This window comes from Callionymus lyra, chromosome 1 (genome assembly GCF_982586985.1).
Source record: "Callionymus lyra chromosome 1, fCalLyr1.hap1.1, whole genome shotgun sequence".
Taxonomy (NCBI): domain Eukaryota; kingdom Metazoa; phylum Chordata; class Actinopteri; order Syngnathiformes; family Callionymidae; genus Callionymus; species Callionymus lyra.
In genome coordinates, this window is record NC_141818.1 from 53632714 (window position 1) to 53653951 (window position 21238).

General features: G+C 40.7%; 1 protein-coding gene across 1 annotated transcript in view; it reads left to right on the forward strand.

The window, feature by feature from the left end:
• npffr2a (neuropeptide FF receptor 2a) overlaps window positions 1-21238 on the forward strand; it is a 79165-nt gene that overhangs the window by 817 nt on the left and 57110 nt on the right. The window lies entirely within an intron of this gene.

Genomic DNA, 21238 nt, shown 5'->3' on the forward strand with positions numbered 1-21238 from the left:
ACATGAGTGTGTGCAGGAGAACATGAGTCTAAGCAGGAGAACATGAGTGTGTGCAGGAGAACATGAGTGTGTGCAGGAGAACATGAGTCTAAGCAGGAGAACATGAGTGTGTGCAGGAGAACATGAGTCTAAGCAGGAGAACATGAGTGTGTGCAGGAGAACATGAGTCTAAGCAGGAGAACATGAGTGAGTGCAGGAGAACATGAGTCTAAGCAGGAGAACATGAGTCTGTGCAGGAGAACATGAGTCTAAGCAGGAGAACATGAGTGTGTGCAGGAGAACATGAGTCTAAGCAGGAGAACATGAGTGTGTGCAGGAGAACATGAGTCTAAGCAGGAGAACATGAGTCTAAGCAGGAGAACATGAGTGTGTGCAGGAGAACATGAGTCTAAGCAGGAGAACATGAGTGTGTGCAGGAGAACATGAGTGTGTGCAGGAGAACATGAGTCTAAGCAGGAGAACATGAGTCTGTGCAGGAGAACATGAGTCTAAGCAGGAGAACATGAGTGTGTGCAGGAGAACATGAGTCTAAGCAGGAGAACATGAGTGTGTGCAGGAGGACATGAGTCTGTGCAGGAGAACATGAGTCTAAGCAGGAGAACATGAGTGTGTGCAGGAGAACATGAGTGAGTGCAGGAGAACATGAGTCTGTGCAGAAGAACATGAGTGTGTGCAGGAGAACATGAGTCTAAGCAGGAGAACATGAGTGAGTGCAGGAGAACATGAGTGTGTGCAGGAGAACATGAGTCTAAGCAGGAGAACATGAGTGTGTGCAGGAGAACATGAGTGAGTGCAGGAGAACATGAGTCTAAGCAGGAGAACATGAGTGTGTGCAGGAGAACATGAGTCTGTGCAGGAGAACATGAGTGTGTGCAGGAGAACATGAGTGAGTGCAGGAGAACATGAGTCTAAGCAGGAGAACATGAGTGTGTGCAGGAGAACATGAGTCTGTGCAGGAGAACATGAGTGTGTGCAGGAGAACATGAGTCTAAGCAGGAGAACATGAGTGAGTGCAGGAGAACATGAGTCTAAGCAGGAGAACATGAGTCTAAGCAGGAGAACATGAGTCTAAGCAGGAGAACATGAGTGAGTGCAGGAGAACATGAGTCTAAGCAGGAGAACATGAGTGAGTGCAGGAGAACATGAGTCTAAGCAGGAGAACATTAGTCCAAGCAGGAGAACATGAGTGTGTGCAGGAGAACATGAGTGTGTGCAGGAGAACATGAGTCTAAGCAGGAGAACATGAGTGTGTGCAGGAGAACGTGAGTCTAAGCAGGAGAACATGAGTGTGTGCAGGAGAACATGAGTGTGTGCAGGAGAACATGAGTCTAAGCAGGAGAACATGAGTGTGTGCAGGAGAACATGAGTCTAAGCAGGAGAACATGAGTGTGTGCAGGAGAACATGAGTGTGTGCAGGAGAACATGAGTCTAAGCAGGAGAACATGAGTGTGAGCAGGAGAACATGAGTGTGTGCAGGAGAACATTAGTCTGTGAAGAAGAACATGAGTGTGTGCAGGAGAACATGAGTCTAAGCAGGAGAACATGAGTGTGTGCAGGAGAACATGAGTCTAAGCAGGAGAACATGAGTCTAAGCAGGAGAACATGAGTGAGTGCAGGAGAACATGAGTCTAAGCAGGAGAACATAAGTGTGTGCAGGAGAACATGAGTGTGTGCAGGAGAACATGAGTCTAAGCAGGAGAACATGAGTGTGTGCAGGAGAACATGAGTGTGTGCAGGAGAACATGAGTGTGTGCAGGAGAACATGAGTCTAAGCAGGAGAACATAAGTGTGTGCAGGAGAACATGAGTGTGTGCAGGAGAACATGAGTCTAAGCAGGAGAACATGAGTCTAAGCAGGAGAACATAAGTGTGTGCAGGAGAACATGAGTCTAAGCAGGAGAACATAAGTGTGTGCAGGAGAACATGAGTGTGTGCAGGAGAACATGAGTCTAAGCAGGAGAACATAAGTGTGTGCAGGAGAACATGAGTGTGTGCAGGAGAACATGAGTCTAAGCAGGAGAACATAAGTGTGTGCAGGAGAACATGAGTCTAAGCAGGAGAACATGAGTGTGTGCAGGAGAACATGAGTCTAAGCAGGAGAACATAAGTGTGTGCAGGAGAACATGAGTGTGTGCAGGAGAACATGAGTCTAAGCAGGAGAACATGAGTCTAAGCAGGAGAACATAAGTGTGTGCAGGAGAACATGAGTCTAAGCAGGAGAACATGAGTGTGTGCAGGAGAACATGAGTCTAAGCAGGAGAACATGAGTGTGTGCAGGAGAACATGAGTCTAAGCAGGAGAACATGAGTGTGTGCAGGAGAACATGAGTCTAAGCAGGAGAACATGAGTGTGTGCAGGAGAACATGAGTCTAAGCAGGAGAACATAAGTGTGTGCAGGAGAACATGAGTCTAAGCAGGAGAACATGAGTGTGTGCAGGAGAACATGAGTGTGTGCAGGAGAACATGAGTGTGTGCAGGAGAACATGAGTCTAAGCAGGAGAACATGAGTGTGTGCAGGAGAACATGAGTCTAAGCAGGAGAACATAAGTGTGTGCAGGAGAACATGAGTCTAAGCAGGAGAACATGAGTGTGTGCAGGAGAACATGAGTGTGTGCAGGAGAACATGAGTGTGTGCAGGAGAACATGAGTCTGTGCAGGAGAACATGAGTCTAAGCAGGAGAACATGAGTGTGTGCAGGAGAACATGAGTCTAAGCAGGAGAACATGAGTCTAAGCAGGAGAACATGAGTGTGTGCAGGAGAACATGAGTGTGAGCAGGAGAACATGAGTGTGTGCAGGAGAACATGAGTGTGTGCAGGAGAACATGAGTGTGTGCAGGAGAACATGAGTGTGTGCAGGAGAACATGAGTGTGTGCAGGAGAACATGAGTGTGTGCAGGAGAACATGAGTGTGTGCAGGAGAACATGAGTGTGTGCAGGAGAACATGAGTGTGTGCAGTAGAACATGAGTCTAAGCAGGAGAACATGAGTCTGTGCAGGAGAACATGAGTCTAAGCAGGAGAACATGAGTGTGTGCAGGAGAACATGAGTCTAAGCAGGAGAACATAAGTGTGTGCAGGAGAACATGAGTCTAAGCAGGAGAACATGAGTGTGTGCAGTAGAACATGAGTCTAAGCAGGAGAACATGAGTCTGTGCAGGAGAACATGAGTCTAAGCAGGAGAACATGAGTGTGTGCAGGAGAACATGAGTCTAAGCAGGAGAACATGAGTGTGAGCAGGAGAACATGAGTGTGTGCAGGAGAACATGAGTGTGTGCAGGAGAACATGAGTCTAAGCAGGAGAACATGAGTGTGTGCAGTAGAACATGAGTCTAAGCAGGAGAACATGAGTCTGTGCAGGAGAACATGAGTCTAAGCAGGAGAACATGAGTGTGTGCAGGAGAACATGAGTCTAAGCAGGAGAACATAAGTGTGTGCAGGAGAACATGAGTCTAAGCAGGAGAACATGAGTGTGTGCAGGAGAACATGAGTGTGTGCAGGAGAACATAAGTGTGTGCAGGAGAACATGAGTCTAAGCAGGAGAACATGAGTGTGTGCAGGAGAACATGAGTGTGTGCAGGAGAACATAAGTGTGTGCAGGAGAACATGAGTCTAAGCAGGAGAACATGAGTGTGTGCAGGAGAACATGAGTCTAAGCAGGAGAACATGAGTCTAAGCAGGAGAACATCAGAGAACCAACAAGTGCAAGAACAGTTCCATGAGCTTCATTAGATGCGCAATAGCCTTCATTTTAATTGCTCTCAGATGCTTTGACTCCAGTGCTTCTTATTTATTGATTAGAAAAAATAACCAGTTTATACATTGAAACGTTAATAAATACCATTAAAAAAGAAATGTTTCTTAAATCAACATAAAATAATCTAATTGTTATTTTTGAATGTTAGGTAGAAGTTTATTTATGTATTTGTTACTATAGAAACGTCTTTTTCTAAATAATAAAATACATTTTTTGGAGCGTGTCGAAGAATTCAAGCGAATTTTTGTGCTTATTAACAAAGACATGTTTTAGAATTTTAAATATATTTAAATGCCTCTATTAGTCTTTTTTATTCAGACGTCATTTCTAAACAGTCAAGCTTCACATAATACTAAACAAGCATATTTAAATATATATATTAATAACGGTTTTTCATGCATACAAAATAAAATTCTCCTTCGTGAAATTGATTTTCAATTTAAAATTGTATGTTTTCTTAATGACAAAAGCATCAGTGAATTTTCAAGAAGATGCTTTGAGTCCATGAGACACAAAGACTCACTTTATACCTAAAAAAACACACTTTTTCTTTATCTACATCTAAAATTGTTATAAGAATTATTCTTTCACAAATTGCACAGAAAAGCCCCTAGAAGTTATAATGTTTATATACCTTGTTGAAGAATCACAGCTATTTTTAGTGTTAAATGTTTAAAAAAATGTTAGTATTAACACTATATATTAAAACCATCTGTTTTGGGAAGTAAAATATTTAGTATTTATATATTCAGAGACATTTTCCCTTGGTTTTCCTTGAGTAAAGCATCACAGAAAACTAAACAAGCATATTTAAATATTTAAATATTATATTTTTTTATGCACACAAAAAAAAGAGCCTTCATAAAAAGTGAATTTCCTTCTTTGAGCCTTGAGTCCATAAGACTAACTTTTTACATACATTTTCACCTAAAAAACATGTTGTTTTATAATTTGTAAACGAAAAACAACCTTGAACTTGTAACTATTCCAATAAACATCTTTGGACCTTGTTGAAAAATAAATACTATTTTTTTGCACCTGATGCTACAATAAATTCAATTTAAAAAAATGTACACGATTTATGAAATGCATCTGTTACTGGAATTAAATAATAATAATATATATATATATATATATATTATTTAATGTGATAATCTATTGGTTTTCTTTGGGTAAGAATACCAAACACGAATATTTATAAAATATATAGTATTATATTGTTTTCAGGCACACAAAACAACTTCACCTTCATTAAATTGATGTTTCGTTAAACATTTCATAAAAAATTGAACGTTTTTTTCAAAGACAAAAGTGTCAATAAACGTTTAACGAACTTTGATTAAACGTGAATTCCATACTCTGGGCGTTCTGTCAAAACAATGAAGTAATGATACGCTGAAGACACAATATTATATTCATGGAACTCCATTAATTTCACTGTCGTGGGACCAAATGTAAATTCAAAATTCTCTTAACCATTCAAGAGTCTCTGCCGCCACGTTCTACTCGAGGTAAATGAAACACCAAAGGTACCCTGGGAAATACTTCCTCCTCCCCCAACCCTGTCCCTCTTCAATATGTCGGGAGGATCATCTCAAGCCCACGAGACTCATGGTCATGTAATTGAAAGTGAAAAAAAAAAAATAATCGACTCAATTTCAATAATGACTCGACCTGTGAAAAATCAAGCTCCGTTAATGACCTTAGATTGGATTCGAGCTCCTTAGATTAAATATATTTAAAAGCTTCTGTTTTCACACGTTAACTTTGGCTCAAGGTGTTTCTTCTGGGATGTCATTGTTGAATCTTTACTTACACGTATCTTTCTGTTGTCTTTATTGAGTGGAAGGAAGTCGTTTGTGATCCGCTGGTTTCTCTGCTGTCTTTGTGGATGTGAAGTAAACATCATGTTGTTACACTGACTGCACCTCCGAGGAGGAGCTACAGCTGGAAGATGCATCACTCGTCTGTTGAAGGTTTCAGAAGGTTGTGGATTTGTCCGTCAAGACTTCTTTAGAGATTAAAGTATGTTTGCTTTCGTGAGGGTCTGAAGAAAATGATTGAAAAGCTCAAATAGAAAAGATTCAAATATTCATGAAAGAAATACAATTTAAAACAAAGAGATACAGTTCAGGTGGATCATTGGTCTTGAAAAAAGGGCGAAAAAGAATCTGAAATTATTCAAATATTTTTTACTTCATATCTATTTAATATGGTCTGAATTTTATTGTATACAGAAGAAAAGAAAGATGAACTCTCTGAAAATATCCCTTATTTATTTGCTTAGATAGATTGGATGGATGGATGGATGGATGGATGGATGGATGGATGGATGGATGGATGGATGGATGGATGGATGGATGGATGGATGGACAGATGGATGGATGGATGTACAGATGGATGGATGGATGGATGGATGGACAGATGGATGGATGGATGGATGGAAGGATGGATGGATGGATGGATGGATGGATGGATGGATGGATGGATGGATGGATGGATGGATGGACAGATGGATGGATGGATGGATGTACAGATGGATGGATGGATGGATGGACAGATGGACAGATGGATGGATGGATGGATGGAAGGATGGATGGATGGATGGATGGACAGATGGATGGATGGATGGATGGATGGATGGATGGATGGATGGATGGATGGATGGATGGATGGTCGGATGGATGGATGGATGGATGGATGGATGGATGGATGGATGGATTGATGGATGGATGGATGTACAGATGGATGGATGGATGGACGGATGGATGGATGGATGGATGGATGGATGGATGGACAGATGGATGGATGGATGGATGGATGGATGGTCGGATGGATGGATGGATGGATGGATGGATGGATGGATGGATGGATGGATGAATGGTTGGATATACGGATGGATGTACGGATGAATGTATGGTCGGATGGATGGATGGAAGAATGAATGGACAGATGGATTGATGAATGGATGGATGGATGGAAGGACGAACGGATGAAGGTAAGGTCAGAAACATGGATGTATGGGCGGATGAATGGATGGATGGATGGATGGATGGATGGATGGATGGATGGATGTACAGATGGATAGATGTACAGATGGATGGATGGATGGATCTATAGATACTTTCATCGTTTCAAATGGTCAACTGTGAGTCACGCGTGTCAAAGATGATTGACAGATGGTTAATAGCGGGGAGAAGTCCAGTGAGACCACGACGTTCTATGATGATTCCGGGGGAAGCATAACTTCATCTAAATCTAATCAGTTCTGATGACGACTCCATTACTCACATGTCAATCTGTCTTCATCGACTCGAGCCGGACGATTCTTTTTTTACTTCCAGTTCAAGTTACGATGGAGAACAAGAAGTCGTCTGGTTGTGTCTCTGAAGGGAATCCTCTGGAAAAAAACTTGAGAAGCGCAGACAGACAAGAAGTTCTGGTGATCCGCAAATAGTCCTGATCTGATCCAGGACTTCAAATGACTCCGGGGTGAATCCGCTGACTCATGTTGAACCTGCGGCATGTGGTTCTGACTCATGGACTCGCAGAACTTGACAGGAAGTCATCCTTGACATCCAAGTCTGGATCAAAGGATCAGGTGAAGCTCCAGAGTGAGTCGGCGAGAGACGGGATTGTGGTGCGAGAGGAACCGTTGACCGAGTTAAGAGAGGATTCTCAACAGATGAACGAACTGATGAACGAACTGATGAACGGACTGATGAACGAACTGATGAACAAACTGATGAACGGACTGATGAACAAACTGATGAACAAACTGATGAACGAACTGATGAACGGACTGATGAACAGACTGATGAACGAACTGACGAACGGACTGATGAACAAACTGATGAACAAACTGATGAACAAACTGATGAACAAACTGATGAAAGAACTGATGAACAAACTGATGAATGAACTGATGAACGGACTGATGAACGAACTAATGAACAAACTGATGAACTCCGTATGGCCCCGTCTTCTGCACCGGAGTCAGGGACTCGTGACACACATTTAAAGACATTGTTCAGAGAGATCAGTTCGTTCATCAGTTCTTTCATCAGTTTGTTAATCAGTTTGTTCATCAGTTTGTTCATCAGTTCTTTCATCAGTTTGTTCATCAGTTTGTTCATCAGTTTGTTCATCAGTTTGTTCATCAGTTTGTTCATCAGTTTGTTCATCAGTCCGTTCATCAGTTCGTTCATCAGTTCGTTCATCTGTTGAGAATCCTCTCTTAACTCGGTCAACAGTTCCTCTCGCACCACAATCCCGTCTCTCGCCGACTCACTCATGAACTTCACCTGATCCTTTGATCCAGACTTACTTCCTGTCAAGTTCTGCGAGTCCATGAGTCAGAACCACATGCTGCAGGTTCAACATGAGTCAGCGGATTCACCCCGGAGTCATTTGAAGTCCTGGATCAGATCAGGACTATTTGCGGATCACCAGAACTTCTTGTCTGTCTGCGCTTCTCGTGTTTTTTTCCCGAGGATTCCCTTCAGAGACACAACCAGACGACTTCTTGTTCTCCATCGTAACTTGGGCTGGAAGTAAAAAAATAATCGTCCGGCTCGAGTCGATGAAGACAGATTGACATGTGAGTAATGGAGTCGTCATCAGAACTGATTAGATTTAGATGAAGTTATGCTTCCCCCGGAATCATCATAGAACGTCGTGGTCTCACTGGACTTCTCCCCGGTATTAACCATCTGTCAATCATCTTTGACTCACAGTTGACCATTTGAAACGTTTACTTTAATATAACATTAATTCATATTATATTATTTTCAGTACGAAATAAAATACTATGACAAAGATGAGGAGGAATTTTGTTTCGTGTGATTTAGTTTAAAGATCAACTTACGTGGAAACTCAGAATCTCATGTTTTATGTCCATCATCATGACATAAGTATCTATAGATCCATCCATCATCCATCCATCCATTCATCTGTCCGTCCATCCATCTGTCCATCAATCCATCTGTCCATACATCCATCTTTCTGACCTTACATATATCCGTTCGTCCATCCATTTGAACACTTCTCCGAGTGCACTGGTTTACAGTACACGTTAAGACAGTGCACGTAGTTGGCCAGTGTGCAAATTTGAACAGTGTAGTTCTGTCTCAAAACAAACTCTGCTGCTACACACTAACAGGAAATGACTCGACAGCTTCTTCTTCTACTACTATTTAACACTGATTGTAACCAGTCGTTGAAACTCTATCACTGACACTTGACAGAACTTTTCGCCAATTGATACAAGTTATTAAGTTGTTCTTCATGTTGTTACTACTGCTGTTGTGTTGTTTTGTAGTAAGATTGGTGTTTTCTGTAGACATGTAAGTAAGTAAGTAATTTTTATTTGTATAGCGCTTTTCCAGACCAGGGTCACAAAGCGCTTAAACAATCAAAACAATATTAAATAAAGTTTATACTTTAAAGATCAAGATAAACCTGATAACACAACAGGAGTTCCAGAAAATTAAGGAAAAGCCTGAACAAATAGAAACGTCTTAAGGTGTTTCTTAAAGGAGTCAGTAGATCATCAAGCGCAAAGAGAGAGAAGATCGTTCCAAAGCTTAGGAGCAACAGTCTGGAAAGATTTCTCTCCTCTGGTCCTGAACCGTGTGCGAGTAGTAGTAGATACTGTAGTATCTGCTTCAAAGACACGTCGTCAGTGACGTAGCTTCAGTTTAGCTTCAGTTTAGCTTCAGTTTAGCTTCAGTTTAGCTTCAGTTTAGCTTCAGTTTAGCTTCAGTTTAGCTTCAGTTTAGCTTCATCTACGTCATTAAGATGGAGGACATTGAGGGTGGAAAGTGTCCATCGATACACACTTGACTTTCTGGCCATTGGATGTTCCAATCTAGTGCTCATTCCGAACTACATTTCCGCACACTGCTAATTGTGACGCACCTGTGCACTCAAAATACTAAGTGTAAGTGCAAAGGTGTGCGATTTGGGTCACAGCCCTGGTTTTCATCACAAACCAGGAAACCTCACAGCCCTGATCGTCGTTTGAGTGTTTGCTTTGTATGGATCGATAGCATCATAGTCAGTATCGCAGAAAAATGAAGAGAGTAACCAAGAAAATTGGAAAGAATTCAATTCAATTTCAATTCAATTTAATTCTTTCTTATCATAACAAAGTCATCTCAAGAAACTTTACAGATGACGTAAGACTATAGTGGAGAAAGAAAAACATCCCAGAAATTCAACAATGAGTTAATCACATCGTGGCGTTGGCGAAGAAGAGCCTCTGTCTTGTCTCGGTTGAATTTCCCATGTTTTGTAGGTTTCCACTGCCAACAACTAGACTTTGGATTTTTGGCGAGAACAAAACCATGTGAGGATCCAAAGAGTCGGAGACACATTCATTCGTAAAATGCCATATTTTTCCCTCCAAACCACATCACATATTTAAGAAGATGGTTTATAACCAGTCAAGACAGCTGAGAGTCAGAAGCTATAAAACCCTGTTGAATAATGCGGTGATCTCCACGGGGGGGCTGGCCGTGAACAGATGGGCTGGTTTGCTCCGGAGTGAGCACAGCGGGTCGGTGTCGACCCGTCAACTCACCTGGATCAAAAGCACTGATACCTCGTCGAAAAGAGCGAAGGCTCGGCCGGTTCTCCCGGGTGTTTTTCTTATAAAAGATTTTCCGGAGCTTCTTCTGGTGAGTCCTGAATGTCCGGGATAAGCCGGCGCTGATAAGACAGAAGGTCAGGAGCAAATGACAGAAGGTGTGAGTTTCCAGGCAGATTGTCGGGCTGATAGTGGAGGAACCTGAGCAGGAGCTGTTGACAATAAGTGTGTGTGAAATAGTGCTTATATTTCAGTGGCTGTTATCTGATCGAGCCCCTGGACTGAAAATTGCGATCCTCGAGTGAAGATCACAGAAGGAGCTGAAGGTAATTTAAACCTCCTTCCTTTCCAGGAGGTGAGAAGACGCTCGACTGCTTTCTTTCGATTTTGGGGAAACTGTGTTGGACTAGAATGCTAAGAGTCTGAAATCTTCGATGCCGCTACGTATTTAAAGGGCAACTAACGTGAAAACCCAACTCTTCTGAGTCACAAATGTTGAATCTTCCTCTCCCAGGATGCAGTTAGTCCCTCATCCTGACCATGTTTTTTAACTTTACTTACTTTTTAACCGAGTGTTTTGGGGCGACTGAGACCAACACCAACAAACAACGTCTCCCTCTTATCCATTTCATGAAGACACAAAAGGAAAACGGTGCAGGAATTCCAGTTATGTCTTGTTTGTTGTGGTAAATATGTCAAATAAAATAAAAACCTAAAATATATCTTCGCCTATTAACGTAATCTTATAGTCCTTACCTTGTCAAAAACGCTTGAAAATATTGAAAACTGTGTTGCTTTTAAACCGATGCCGTCAAAATAAAGCAACACATAATGACAGCGTTAAGGTTTGGATTAAAATTATAAATCGTGTGTGTGGGCGGTGAAGGAAAAAGGTGGTTGAGGTTGAAGGACATATTGACTGGTGCGACTTGAGTGCTTAAGAAATAGTCTTTAGATGAGTCTGGCGTCTATTTTGTCTCTCATGTGTCAACTGTGAGAAAGACCAGAGACATCCATCGACCTCTGTGAAAAGAGTTCAATGAATTCAACAAACTCGACAAGTGACGAGATAAACATCACACGCCCACTTGTGATACACTTACGCTCTGAAACGTGTTATTGTCCTCAATCTCCCTTAAATATTTAATCCTGTTTTCTAAAGCCAATTTAAAAAAAATAATCTCCTCAATATAATCTGTTTTGACGCTTTTAACGTTTAGTGTTAACAGATGCAAATGATTCCTCATTATAGTCGTTTCAATCTCAAATATGGTCGTTAAGCTCTTGAATGTGTTTCCACCTACACTGTTGAACATTTGCATCAGTGAAGTCGATTATTTCTTTAAAAAGGTGTAAATATATCCAGGTTTGGCCAAAGGAATTTAAAGGTTTCAATACATTTACATGCGAATGGGAATTATTTTCTTGTGCGTTTATATTTTGCGATTTAAAAAGAAGACGTTTCGGTTTTAAAAATAAGTTACTTCAGCGAATATAGAGAATTAAGGATATAATTTGCAATGATTTTTTTTATTTCTTATTGGATTTTTGGGGCGAAAAGCTTCAGAGAACCTGATCCTGGTAACACTAAAACACAAGCAACACATATTTCTTCATGAAGCGGTAAATATATCCAGATTTTTCAAAATTATTGAAAAGTTTAAAGTAATTTACATTAAAACAGTTATTAATTTCTTAGTGTTTATATTTTGCAATGCAATAAGAAGATGTTTTAATTTTAAAAAGTTAGTTCAGCGACCAATATATCCAGTTATATAACCATGTAGGGAATTTCCAAATTTAATATAGAGAATTAAGGATGTCATTTGCAATGATTTGGTTTATTTCTTATTGGATTTCTTGGGTAAAAAGCTTCAGATAACCTGATCCTGGTGACACTAAAACACAAGTAACACATATTTCTTCATGAAGGTGTAAATATATCCAGGTTTGACCAAAACTATTGAAAAGTTTCAGGTCATTTACATGAAAATAATATCAATATACCTGGTGTTTATATTTTGCACTGCAAAAACAAGATTTTTTGATTTATAAAAAAAAAAAAAGTTACTTAGGCAACCAATGAATCCAGTTATATAACCGTGTAGGGAATTATCAAACTAAATATAGAGAATTAAGGATGTAATTAGCAATGATTTGGTTTATTTCTTATTGGATTTTTGGTGCAAGAGATCCTGATCCTGTCAACACTAAAACAAAAGCAAGTCCATGTGTGATAAACAGCCGGTGAAGGACAATAGAAGGAGACGCCAGCAGACCTGGACACTTGATGCATTTCGATCCTGAAAAATCTTTTTTTTTATCAAGCATAAAGTGAGCCTTTTGATCTGAATCGCACCACTTTCCTTTGAAACATCCTTGTTTACCGTGAAAACTGTGTATTCATTTTATGTTTGAACTGATGTATCGAGTCAAAGCGGTGAACTATGAAAGAGGGAAAGTGGACGGAGCGTCTTGGTTCCCGCGTGACGATCACAACGGTTTGCGGAAGGTAAACAAGATAACGATGACACAGGACTGGACGCGTGTGTTTTCTTCTCAGGTCCACATGAAGGAAAGTGATTAATGAGGAGGGTTAAGTGCTCTTCAGGTCCATTGAGCTGATGCTTGTCGGGTCCAGAGGCCAGAGCAGCTGCTGTGAGTCAGGGCTCATCATGGAAGCCGCCTCGGATTCCTCCGCTCGCCTGCTAAACACAACCCTTGTCCGTTGTCAGACGGCGAGAAAAAAAAGCCAAACACAGGTCGACACGTGGATTTATTTTGGCGAGAGATTTCCTCAAAAAGACGCTCCAGGCTGAGGCTGGGAAAAGGACGGAGAGAAAGTCTCCGAGGAAAGGTCAGGATTGCTTAAGTATGCATGGTCACCTTTATCTCTCCGCCTCCGTTCTTCTCTCACTTTCCTCTTCCTCTGCATTTTTTATCAACTCATGAATTAGCATCTGGGTCGGTATAATTCCACGTATCTGTGTCACCTAACGACTCTTCAAGAGAGCGAGTGAAGCTCCACGTGGTCCCGGAACAGCTGGAGACAGTGTTCGCTCGGAGCAGGAGTGTGTGAAGGAGTCGGTGTGTGTGAAGGAGCAGGAGTGTGTGAAGGAGTCGGTGTGTGTGTGAGCGTCGCGAGACGAAAACATCCTCAGCAGCACTTTTGTTGTTAATGACGCACGCTTTCCAAGAAGTCTTTTTTTCTTCAGCAAGATGTGGATCCGTCAATAACACTATTCGTGGTATGATCTCAGACAGAGAGGTCACCTATGCTGGCGTAGATGATCATCTAAACCAGGTTTCCAAACATCCAACACATCAAGCATGTACAGTTTAACCAATTCAATTAAATCTGAAACAAGCAACACCAGACTGACAATCAACTGACTCCTGATTGGCTTAAAGGGGCTGGTCTTGATTGGTTGGAAGAAAAACCTGCACCACCTTTAAGGACAGGTTTTTAGAGACCCCTGAGCTAAACACTTGGGGCCAAATCTGACACTAAGAGTCCTTTAGTGTGGAGCGCCGGATTGATGCCCAAGATCACAGGAATTGAATGTTCGTGATGAGATCCTGTAAAAACAACATTGTTATAATAGATAGATAGTAAGTAAGTAATTTTTATTTATATAGCGCTTTTCTAGACCAGGGTCACAAAGCGCTTAAACAATCAAAACAATATTCAATAAAGTATATACTTTAAAGGGCAAGATAAAACTGAGAATAACACAAAAGTCTCAGAGAATCAAGGAAAAGCTTAAATAAAAGTGTCTTGAGATGTTTCTTGAAGGAGTCAGTAGATCATCAAACACAGATGTTTCTTGAAGGAGTCAGTAGATCATCAAACACAGATGTTTTTGAAGGAGTCAGTAGATCATCAAACACAGATGTTTCTTGAAGGAGTCAGTAGATCATCAAACACAGATGTTTCTTGAAGGAGTCAGTAGATCATCAAACACAGATGTTTCTTGAAGGAGTCAGTAGATCATCAAACACAGATGTTTCTTGAAGGAGTCAGTAGATCATCAAACACAGATGTTTCTTGAAGGAGTCAGTAGATCATCAAACACAGATGTTTCTTGAAGGAGTCAGTAGATCATCAAACACAGATGTTTCTCGAAGGAGTCAGTAGATCATCAAACACAGATGTTTCTTGAAGGAGTCAGTAGATCATCAAACACAGATGTTTCTTGATGGAGTCAGTAGATCATCAAACACAGATGATTCTTGAAGGAGTCAGTAGATCATCAAACACAGATGTTTCTTGAAGGAGTCAGTAGATCATCAAACACAGATGTTTCTTGAAGGAGTCAGTAGATCATCAAACACAGATGTTTCTTGAAGGAGTCAGTAGATCATCAAACACAGATGTTTCTTGAAGGAGTCAGTAGATCATCAAACACAGATGTTTCTTGAAGGAGTCAGTAGATCATCAAACACAGATGTTTCTTGAAGGAGTCAGTAGATCATCAAACACAGATGTTTCTTGAAGGAGTCAGTAGATCATCAAACACAGATGGTTCTTGAAGGAGTCAGTAGATCATCAAACACAGATGTTTCTTGAAGGAGTCAGTAGATCATCAAACACAGATGTTTCTTAAAGGAGTCAGTAGATCCATCAAGCGCAAAGAGAGAGAAGATCGTTCCAAAGCTTAGGAGCAACAGTCTGGAAGGATTTCTCTCCTCTGGTCCAGAAGTTCAGGAACCCTCAGTAGATTCTGATCCACAGACCTCAGAGCCCGAGCTGGGGTGTAAGGCTGGATCAGATCACTGATGGAAGGTCTGACCATTAATAGATCTGAAAGTAAGAACCAGAATTTTAAAATGATCCTGAAAGAAACTGGCAGCCAGTGAAGAGTTTGAAGGAGAAATGTGAGTTCTTCTACTAGAGCGGCTCAGAATTCTCGCTATAATAAAAGATAAGGCATGGATAGTTTCTAGGACTAGAAAACTTCTAATAAGAGATCAAGCCTCCAAGATTGAAAATAACACAATCGGACTCACACTTCCTGTCACCAACAGTTAAAGGTAAATTAAAAAAAATGAGCTTGTAACTAAAAGTCTGAAAGGAATTTTTTAGTTTAACATCACAAAGATTGTTTGTCTTTAATGTCAGATTGTGTTTAATAGTTAGATACAACTTTATTGATCCCTCTGGAGGTTTTCCTTCGTGAAATTGTTTTTCCAGCTCACAGCAACACAGATGTTAGATTCATGGAAACAAAGTGCAATAAAAACAAAGTGCAAGATGACACAATCTAAGTCTGAAGATAAAGAACATTGATTAAAGAATAAAAAGATTAAGATAGAATCATCTTTTCACTTCTGCCACCAAACTCAGAATGAAACAATCTAATATCACGAGGAATGAACGAGTCCCTGAGTCTATTAGTGTTGCATCATGGGAGGAGCATTGGTGCTCCATCTGCTTTATTGGTTTTCTTTTGAAAGTCTTATTTCCCTTAAATGCCAGATGGTCTTTGCTATTGCTTTCTCTCTGATGGTCCCTCCTGGTTGCTTTTGTGTATTTGCTCTTTTTGTCCAGGAAATTGTTTAAACGTTTAAAACTTGTAACATCCATGTCAGCTTTTCTAATGGGATCCATTTCTGAGCATCTGTTGGTTTATTCACTTCCTGGTCTACACATTTTCTTGGTGGAGCCAATGGGTGCGATACAGGGTCAAGGTGACCATAAAATAAAAATGTGTTTGTGGTATTTCTTGTGTCAGGGAGATGACACAAGGGATACCATGAAGTCATTTGTTCTTGGGCCCTCGGGTCACCTTGACCCTGAGATGACACAAGGGTTAAAGTTATGAAATGAAACAACAAGAGATTTCTCAGTGTTGCTGAGCTCATGGTATTTGAAATAAATTTGATTTTCCCTTTTTCTCTGACAGTAAAAGTTCGGACGACATTGACCCGATACTAGAGCCAAGAGTCACAGAAATATTTAAAAGGCAAATACATTAAAAAAAACATGTTTTTTTTATACTCTAAGGGTGATCATCACCTCTCTTTGAATGTATAACAGAAGGTTTTCTTAATCATTTACACGTTTAAAAGACAAATGTCTGGTTTGTATTTATACTTTAAGGCTGATCAACCGTGTTTGAATGTGTAATAGTTGTTGGTCTTCTTTAGTTTTGCAACTACGAGGAAAAATTGTGTCTTTTTATTAATAAAAATGGTTTGTTTTCCTTAGAAAATCCCCTGCAATCGTTGAAGTTTCCTTATCTCACTATTGTCTGATCTTACCCGCTTTTAATGTATGACCCTCTTGTTACACTTAAAGTACCTTCTTACTGGACTTTCTACCTCTGTCTTCTTACTGGACTCTTTACCTCTGTCTTCTTACTGGACTTTCTACCTCTGTCTTCTTACTGGACTTTCTACCTCTGTCTTCTTACTGGACTCTTTACCTCTGTCTTCTTACTGGACTCTTTACCTCTGTCTTCTTACTGGACTTTCTACCTCTGTCTTCTTACTGGACTTTCTACCTTTGTCTTCTTACTGGACTCTCTACCTCTGTCTTTCTTACTGGACTTTCTACCTCTGTCTTCTTACTGGACTCTCTACCTCTGTCTTTCTTACTGGACTTTCTACCTCTGTCTTTCTTACTGGACTCTCTACCTCTGTCTTCTTACTGGACTCTCTACCTCTGTCTTCTTACTGGACTTTCTACCTCTGTCTTTCTTACTGGACTCTCTACCTCTGTCTTCTTACTGGACTTTCTACCTTTGTCTTCTTACTGGACTTTCTACCTCTGTCTTTCTTACTTGACTCTCTACCTCTGTCTTCTTACTGGACTTTCTACCTCTGTCTTCTTACTGGACTTTCTACCTCTGTCTTTCTTACTGGACTCTCTACCTCTGTCTTCTTACTGGACTCTCTACCTCTGTCTTCTTACTGGACTCTCTACATTTGTCTTCTTACTGGACTCTCTACCTCTGTCTTCTTACTGGACTCTCTACCTTTGTCTTCTTACTGGACTCTCTACCTCTGTCTTCTTACTGGACTTTCTACCTCTGTCTTTCTTACTGGACTCTCTACCTCTGTCTTCTTACTGGACTCTCTACCTCTGTCTTCTTACTGGACTTTCTACCTCGGTCTTCTTACTGGACTTTCTACCTCTGTCTTCTTACTGGACTCTCTACCTCTGTCTTCTTACTGGACTTTCTACCTCTGTCTTCTTACTGGACTCTCTACCTCTGTCTTCTTACTGGACTTTCTACCTCTGTCTTCTTACTGGACTCTCTACCTCTGTCTTCTTACTGGACTCTCTACCTCTGTCTTCTTACTGGACTTTCTACCTCTGTCTTCTTACTGGACTCTCTACCTCTGTCTTCTTACTGGACTCTCTACCTCTGTCTTCTTACTGGACTCTCTACCTCTGTCTTCTTACTGGACTCTCTACCTCTGTCTTCTTACTGGACTCTCTACCTTTGTCTTCTTACTGGACTCTCTACCTCTGTCTTCTTACTGGACTTTCTACCTCTGTCTTCTTACTGGACTCTCTACCTCTGTCTTCTTACTGGACTCTCTACCTCTGTCTTCTTACTGGACTCTCTACCTCTGTCTTCTTACTGGACTCTCTACCTCTGTCTTCTTACTGGACTCTCTACCTCTGTCTTCTTACTGGACTCTCTACCTCTGTCTTCTTACTGGACTCTCTACCTCTGTCTTCTTACTGGACTCTTTACCTCTGTCTTCTTACTGGACTCTCTACCTCTGTCTTCTTACTGGACTCTCTACCTCTGTCTTCTTACTGGACTCTTTACCTCTGTCTTCTTACTGGACTCTCTACCTCTGTCTTCTTACTGGACTCTCTACCTCTGTCTTGCCTTCGACAAACGATGTCTTGTTAAGTCAAATCTTCTCATGTTCTTTCCTGACGTGCTGTGAACCGACGGTTGCTTCAAAACATTAGAGGTAAAAGCAGCCATTGCTGCCTTGAAACAAAACAAACATTCAGGTGTGTTTATCTCACAACAAACACGTGTTTTCTTGTATTTTAAGGAAAGTTTCCATTTTTGGGAGTTTATAAACTAACGTTCAAGAGCTCTCGACCCAGAATAGAGTTTTTCATCTCCTGTGAGGTTTTCCTCGACACAGGAGACTCTCAGGCAGTAGTTGAGAATCAAGACGACACCAACAATATTCCGGCAGCATGAAGTGGAGTTGATAGATTAGATTCAGGTGTGTTCAAACTCAAAGAGGCACCGAAAGATAAGACTGTCATAGACGTGTTGTATTTTGATTTGATTATCTGTGTCTAAAGCTTCTTTGGGAACTGATTTTGTACCGAGGTCTTCAGTTTTAAACTTGTTGTTCAGAGGAACAAGTCGGGCTATTCATTTCTATAATACTTCTATACAAATATTATGTTTTTTTGCTGTTGTGTGCTTGGATTCACACAAGAATCACCACAGTGTGTGTTTGCATTTGTCCACATAATATGTGTATTGGATGGATGGATGGATGGATACTTTATTGGATGCAGGGATGAATGGGTGGATGGATGGATGAATGGGTGGATGGATGGATGGATGGATAGATGAATGGATGGATGGATGGATGGATGGATGGATGGATGGATGGATACTTTATTGGATGCATGGATGAATGGGTGGATGGATGGATGGATGGATGGATGGATGGATGGATGGATGGATGGATGGATGGATGGATGGATGGATACTTTATTGGATGCAGGGATGAATGGGTGGATGGATGGATGAATGGGTGGATGGATGGATGAATGGGTGGATGGATGGATGGATGGATAGATTAATGGATGGATGGATGGATGGATACTTTATTGGATGCATGGATGAATGGGTGGATGGATGGATGGATGGATGGATGGATGGATGGATACTTTATTGGATGCAGGGATGAATGGGTGGATGGATGGATGAATGGGTGGATGGATGGATGAATGGGTGGATGGATGGATGGATGGATAGATGAATGGATGGATGGATGGATGGATACTTTATTGGATGCAGGGATGAATGGGTGGATGGATGGATGAATGGGTGGGTGGATGGATGGATGGATAGATGAATGGATGGATGGATGGATGGATGGATGGATGGATACTTTATTGGATGCATGGATGAATGGGTGGATGGATGGATGGATGGATGGATGGATGGATACTTTATTGGATGGATGGGCGGATGGATGGATGGATGGATGGATGGATGGATACTTTATTGGATGGATGGGCGGATGGATGGATGGATGGATGGATGGATGGATGGATGGATGGATGGATGGATGGATGGATGGATGGATGGATGGATGGATGGATGGATGGATGGATGGATGGATGGATGGATGGATGGATGGATGGATGGATGGATGGATGGACAGATTGATGGATGGACAGATTGATGGATGGATAGAAATATATCTTTCTCATTGACTATACTGAGGTTCATTCTTCTCCTATAATTAAAACTTGATGAACTAGAAGCTGCTTCGTCATCACTTCCTCAATTAATCATCCCGGCTTCGACCCGAGGCTTCTCTCTCTCTCACCGGTTCCTGTTCTGGTCGGCAGGACTCGGGTCACTGAGCCACTGGCGGACCAGAACTGAATGGACTTAATGTCATCAGCGCTAATGGAGTCATTCAACATGATCGAGTCTGTCGGCACACTTCGCTCTCAGAGGAGCAACGTGGAGACGACATGGAAGATGTTTAGTTACAAGAACCTTTGCAAAGAGATCTCAATAGTGGACGATGAAAGTATCCCAATATTTTTATCTTTTAAACCAAACTTTATCATTAATTTAATTTCTACAATAAGATATAAAGACAATAGGTTGAAAACCAAAATAGTTTCTCACCAAATAAATGTAAAAACTAGAAAAACACGTAAATGAGATTATTTAACAAGAAAATCAAGTCAATTTCAACAAATGTTCTGACTTATGTTAAAAAGAAACATTGAAATACATTTAGAAAGTTGCAAACACACAAACTATAAAGACAAATAAAATAAAGAGAGGCTATTGTCATTAAAAACAACCTTTAAATCCACACATTTAAGAGAAAAACATACAATTGGAACTGATAATCTATCAGGAAAAGTCTTCATCATGGGATATCAGGGGAAAAAAAGGAAAATACTAAGAATCCATCAAACGGGATGTGAACGAAAAGAAGGTGATTTCTCTCCAGTTTTAGGAAACAAACATTTATCTTCCAAGACTTTTACAAATGTGCCTCTGGCTCCCGGCCGTCAGGGAACCATTAATAATCCTATCGATTATCGCTTTTTTACGGCTCCTGGATGTAACGTCGACAGACGGCGAACCCGCCGAGGAGGAGAACGTTCCCGGTCGTGGCCGGAGAAAAAACTGGAAAGAAAGGAAGAAAGTTAACGGCGAAGGGACAGACGGAGAACGGGTTAAGGAGGTTAGAGTTCGACACAGACGCCCGAGTCGACCCGAAGCAGCATCTGTTTGTTCGAGGGATTTCATGCTTATGTTGGATTTGATCACCATCTGTGTTCTCTTGTGTTTGTTTTGTTTTCGCTTCTTTGAAATGTCAAATCATTTTCAACTTTTACTTTTTTTTAAATGATGGTTGAGACGATTTAATATGTTTACCAAGTGACTCTTTATAAAACATGCATTACAAGCAAATTAATTCATTTATAAATACATACAAGAGCTTGTTGGCTTAAAATAAACCATTTGAAAACCAAATCAGCCACAAAAGTTCAGATGCATTATGGGTCGTAGAGTTGCTGAAGTAGAATGAAGGACTTCTGTCAATCATTCTTATCAGAAACAGAATTTTTATTATTATCAGCGAAGGATTAGGATTTAGAAGTGACTTAAATACTTCATAATTACATAAGGAAGTGACTTA